Raw genomic sequence first — 5889 nt, forward strand, 5'->3', positions numbered from 1 at the left:
ATGCTAGGAAAGACATCTGGAATTTCCAACAGCAATCTGGTGAGCTTTTCCATGAAGCGTTTAATCGGTTCAAAATGATGATCAAGAATTGCCCACGTCATGGTATACAACTGTGGGAGTTGCTTAATGCTTTCCATGAGGGGTTAACAGATAAGGACGCGAGAGATCTTAGCTTGATATCGAACAGTACATTTGGTACAAGTTACGAGCATGTTGATTGGGATTACCTGGAGAAGAACGCACATACCTCTAAAAGAAAAGCATACTCATCGAGAATAGATCGTGAATCAATGGTGTGGGAAGTCGAGCACACACTTGAGGCCGGGGGACAATACCCCATGTGTGGTCATTGTGGGGATATCGGGCACAGAGCTGATCAGTGCCCTAGTGTTGCAGGTAAACAAGATGAGGTAAACATGCTGCAGGGCAATGGGAACAGGTATTCAGGTTCCCAAGGCAATAATCAGTACTACCAGCCCCGTAATCAGAACAATTATCAAGGGGATACTAACTTTGGTTATCAAAGGAGCTACCAGAAGGGTAGTGGGGGTAGTAGTGAGATGATGGAGATACTGGGAGCCATGCAACAGGAGATGCAAAAGAGAGGTCAGCTGGATGACTTACGGGCTCAAAAAGATGAGATTCGAGATAAAGCCATTCAATCATTGACCACATAGATGGGGCATCTAGCTAGTGAGGTAGCAGCATTGAAGCAGCAACAAGAGAAGCTGCCAAGTGACACTCAGAGAAACCCGAAGAATGCAAAGAACACAATGATCAATGGGGTAAATCTTGTTCCTAAAATGAGATGTTATGATAATGATCTGTCTGTTTCTCATGTGATTGCAGGTTTAAGTGAAGCAGTGGCTGAAGGAAACGGAATTGATTTGGGGGAACCGGTTGTTCCAATTAGAGTTGGAAAGTTCAAAATCCACAAGGCATTGTTGGATTATGGAGCGGGAGTAAGCGTATTACACGGTAGTTTGTATGACCAGTATGATTTTGATCAGCTACAAGCTTGTGATAGCATGCCCATGTTCACAAATGCAAGTTTCAAGCAACCTCGGGGGGTTGTGAAGGATGTGGTCATCCAACTGGGCGAGTTCTACAACTCGGTGGATTTCATGGTGCTCGACTATGCACCATCAAACATATATGAGCAGCCACATGTGGTTTTGGGTCGCCCATTTCTATATACCGCTAATGCACAGATTGACTGCAGAGGCGGAATGGTCACCATGAGTTACAAGAATCGTAAGTTGTACTTTAATGTGTTTTTAAAAACTATTTCTTACGATCCTGTTAATGATGCTTGTCACACAGTTGCTACTAACCAATATGTTTCAAGTGTGACCAAGGACAGGTTAGAGGTAAGTGGACATCGGGTGAAGAAGGCAAGTGTGAGAAGGCCAGTTGGTGAAGGAAAACCACCTGATGGTGGGTTTGGATGGGGTAATGAAGTTGACTGTCACCCCAACCACAGTGGAACTATGACCCTCCCTAAAAATTGGATGGAGGGGAGGGTAAGCGTTCATCTGAACCACCTTGAGCACGTCAGGTACGGTCTTGCTGAAGACCTAAAACTTAGCGTTCTCGGGAGGCAGCCTGAGGATGTAGAGTAGTGTACCTTGTTTGGTTTCGTTTTGGTGTGTTTGTGTTTTGACAAGTTTCTACGATTCAATCATCATGGATGCAATAATTCAAGTCCGGGGATGTTTTGCAACATCCCCGGTGAGATATCAAAGAATCTACGGAATGCATTTGTTCCGGTTAGAGCACAACAGCCGCATTATTACAGACAAATGATCAGGTGCATGTGTTAATCTAACTTGTGTTTTATTTAAACAAATGATCAGGTGCATGTGTTAATCTAACTTGTGTTTTATTTGTTTTTGTGTACTTGGTGGTGTGAAATTTTTGTGTTAGGAGCGGTTTTGTTTGTGAGTCAAGTTGGTTATTAGCCGTTCATGGTTGTGGGTGGTATCTCTCGAGTTTAGATTATAAATGGCACTATACATTTGGGACAATGTATCCCAAGTGTGGGGATGCGGTAACTCGAGAGAGGGTTGGTGTAACATTCCCATTTTTATCATATAAGAATTATAGGTTTGGTTAAATTTATTAACCACTAGTAACTAGTAACTAGTTTATTTTTAATATAATTATTCAACCCAAATAGTTTTAAAAACTATTTTATATATAGTTGGTTGAAATATTATAATTAATTGGCCTGTATATGGGTGACTTTTCTAAATAAAATAAAAAGTATATAAAAACTTATATTATTAGACAAGTATATTAAGGGTAAGTTAAATGTTAGAAATATGAAGTACCTCGACGGGCCTAGAAACCGTTTAATAATTTTATTATAAAAATACATTATATTTGAACCTACTCTGTTTTTAATGAAACTTGGTTCAAAATGTAGATTAGATTATTCTCGTTCTAAAGACATAATTATTGCTTTATAAAACGTTATATTTTAAAAGTTATATGCGCCAAATAAGTAAAGCGGTTTAATTAATTAAAATATATAAATAATAAAATAATAATAAAAAAAACTTTGAATTTTGAATTTAATATATACGTACGAAATATAAATAAAATAATAATCTAAAAATAACATTAATGAAAAATGCATATGTGTAATGCATAAGGAATGTACATGTATGTAGCGGTAGACGTGTCCATTTCTTAGCCTTTAAGAACTTGGAAATGTCACTATAAATTGAAACCAAAGCCATCCAAGAAATTGCTTAGTCTGTCTCCATCTTTCGTCTCTCTCTTTCTCTAAAAAAAATTCTATGTGTTTTATTTATAATAATAATAATAATAATAATAATAATAATAATAATAATAATTATAAAAATAATAATAATAACAATAACAATAATAATAATAATAATAATAATAATAATAATAATAATAATAATAAAAGCTCTGTCTCGTTTTAAGTGTTTTAACTCCCGATCACCGCTACCCTTTTCCGATTGATTGATCTGAGCCCATAACGCATGTCAAGGCTCTGCCTGACTAAGTTCATTGGGGTTCTGTCTCGTGACATAGGGACAAGGTTGAATTAGGGGTACAATACTTACCACGAGTGCATTATATATTTGTAATAGCTTAGAAGTTATACCCAAGATTTATACCAGAAGATTTTCTAGTTGAACCCTAAAGTTACAAAGTGAGTCCATTCTCTTTTCTCACCAAAACTATTAATTATTATTTTACTTTGTCCAAAACGAAACCCTAATTAAGACCCCCAAGTAATTTTGCATAACCCCTACAAATTTCAGAACAGTTGGAATCAGGATCAGGGCCCCTAAAACTCAGGGGTGGGGGGTATTCCCTAGTTAGTAATATCTACACAGTTTGTTGTCGAAATCGAATTTTAACGAACGGTTAACTCAGCTAGGCTAACAGGACACGGGGCTACCCTATGCTAGAAGGGCTCCCCTCGCGCCACGCGACAGCCCCTCGCGCCACGCAAGGGAGCTGTTTTCCAGGTATAAATACGGGAGTTTGGCAATTGATTTCTAGCGTTGATTCGAAGTTCAAATTCGTTTCCTACACTGAGTTATTCACTTTCTCGTTCAAAACACACACAGCACGAAATTCTGCTACGATACAGGGTATTAACTCGATCGCTGCTACGATTCAATATCCGATCAATTGAAACTATCTGAGGGATGTTTAAGTGCTGCTCAAACCCAGGTTATACTTTGTCATTCGTCGTGATTCCGACAGGATGTTTGAGTACCGCCCGAACTCGGGCTATACTCTGTCATTCGTTGCGAATCCGTATCGCACTTTGTCATTTGTTGTGAGGTTTTATTCTCGTGAGCTTATCGTAAAAGTTGTATTCAGTTACTTACCTAGTTTCGTGTGCATTATTGTTTAAATTAGGTTATCAGGCTTATCAGTAGGCTAAACTCTACCCCCATACACTTACAATCAAAGTAGATGCTAATTCTCAGAAGAATTTGAATCAGGAAGCTTGTTATATCAATACTGCATGCTTATAATGTGAGTCAATCCCTTTTTACTAAATTTGCTTTAAAAAATCATGTTTTGGTTTTAAAGTTATAACTACAGAGATTAAGTTTTTGTAATCTTCAATTACTGCCGGTATGTGGGGTTTTGTATACATTACTTGTTACCCGTCACCATTGGACAACGAGTTAGCCAATGGGTGATCTGACCATAGTCAGAGATACAGTCAAGTGACAAATACCGATTTGGGGTAATTGGTTGATAGAAGCATTGTAATCACCCTTAATACTGTAAATTATAACAATGTGTCATTTTAGACAAAAAGATTGATTCACTCAGTATTTCCTGCTGACAAAACCTTTTTAAAAGGCGTTTCAAGTAATTACAGTAGATCGGAATAAGAGTTGGATACGCACCAAAAGGCTTACAGAAGTGGCATGATTTATCAATTAAAATAAATTAAGAAAAATTGTTTTATGTAATCGGATTTATCCCATATTAAAAGCTACCTTTATGAAATGTGGGTTTATCTCCATCTGTTTAAATAAATAAAATCCGGTGTTTCTAAACTCTGATATTTTTCCTAACTCACGGTCCTGATGAAATTTTCGCTGCAATGTTTTTAAAATAACCACCGGTACCACTTGGTTGTTCGTGGCTCCCGATTCCGTCCAGGGTGGGGTCGGGGGTCGTGACAGTTGGTAAGATTGTTGATCTTAAATGCTTGAAGGCTTGAAATTGTGCTAAAAATTGAAAAATTTTGAAAAAATTATTTCTCAGGTATGCTTGAACTACATGAAAACCAACATTTTCAATCGCTAAAGGATTCCTACTGATATCAAACGAACTAAGATCCCTAGTCATGGTTGTCCCTTTAAGTTTCATAAGAGTGTTTTTGACAGGTTTTTAGAGAATAGTTGAGAAGAGATGCCTAACTAGAGGTAACATACTTTAGAAATTACATATGCCATATGTTGGTAACCCATATTCCTTTTTTATATTTGAGCCTACTTAATTGTTAGTTGAATTGCTATACATGTTCATTTGCTGAGTGTAGGCCATTTGTTGCTTTGTGTTAGAACTTGTGTGGTTTGATACGTGCTGAGTGTGACACCCGGCTATTTAGAGTTGTACTGTACAAATGTAACACGTGTCATGAATGAATAAAAGGCTATATTTTATTGATATTGGTGTTTATGTGTGATATTTGATGTGTTGGTAAATCCAAACTTGGTTAAAAATTATGTTGGCAGTATTAAGATAAACGCTTATCGCGTAACGAACAAAATGCGAAACGAACGTCGGTATCCGCCCGATTAATGTTAAAATCCCAAAAATAATTCGTTATGATTGAAATGTTATTTTTAATTATGTTCGGGAGGAAAAATAAATTAAAACGCTAAGAAACTCTATTTTTTGAGTTTAAGCGTGTACCGCGCGATACTGTGTGTATCTGACAAAATACTGTCAACGCAGCCAGTCAAGGCAACTGATAATTATTTCAGTAATAATTTGGCAAGTTTATTTTTATAGAGTGATAAAAATAATTTAATACACCATAAAACGGGATTAAAATGCTAGATAAAATACTCGGTGATCAGTAAAATACCAGTTTTTGAGTTAATATATATATATATATATATATATATATATATATATATATATATATATATATATATATATATATATATAGTATATGTATGTATATATGATGAGTGTGAGGATGCATCAAGGTGGCGGTAGGGGGAGCTCTCTCTCTCCTCTCTCTTACACTTGTTGGTCTTGGAGAGTGCACATGATGATTAATCTTTTGCAAGATCTTCTAATATCTTACATAATCCAAGACAATCACAAACAAATCAAACAACTCTCTCTCTCCCTCACTAAGCTCGG

General features: G+C 36.6%; 1 non-coding gene across 1 annotated transcript; it reads right to left on the minus strand.

The window, feature by feature from the left end:
- LOC118486149 lies at positions 1-106 on the minus strand. The gene has a single exon (XR_004878005.1). It is a non-coding gene; the product is annotated as a small nucleolar RNA R71 (small nucleolar RNA).
- Between the last annotated feature and the right edge of the window lie 5783 nt (positions 107-5889).

This window comes from Helianthus annuus, chromosome 13 (assembly GCF_002127325.2).
Source record: "Helianthus annuus cultivar XRQ/B chromosome 13, HanXRQr2.0-SUNRISE, whole genome shotgun sequence".
In the NCBI taxonomy this organism is placed as follows: domain Eukaryota; kingdom Viridiplantae; phylum Streptophyta; class Magnoliopsida; order Asterales; family Asteraceae; genus Helianthus; species Helianthus annuus.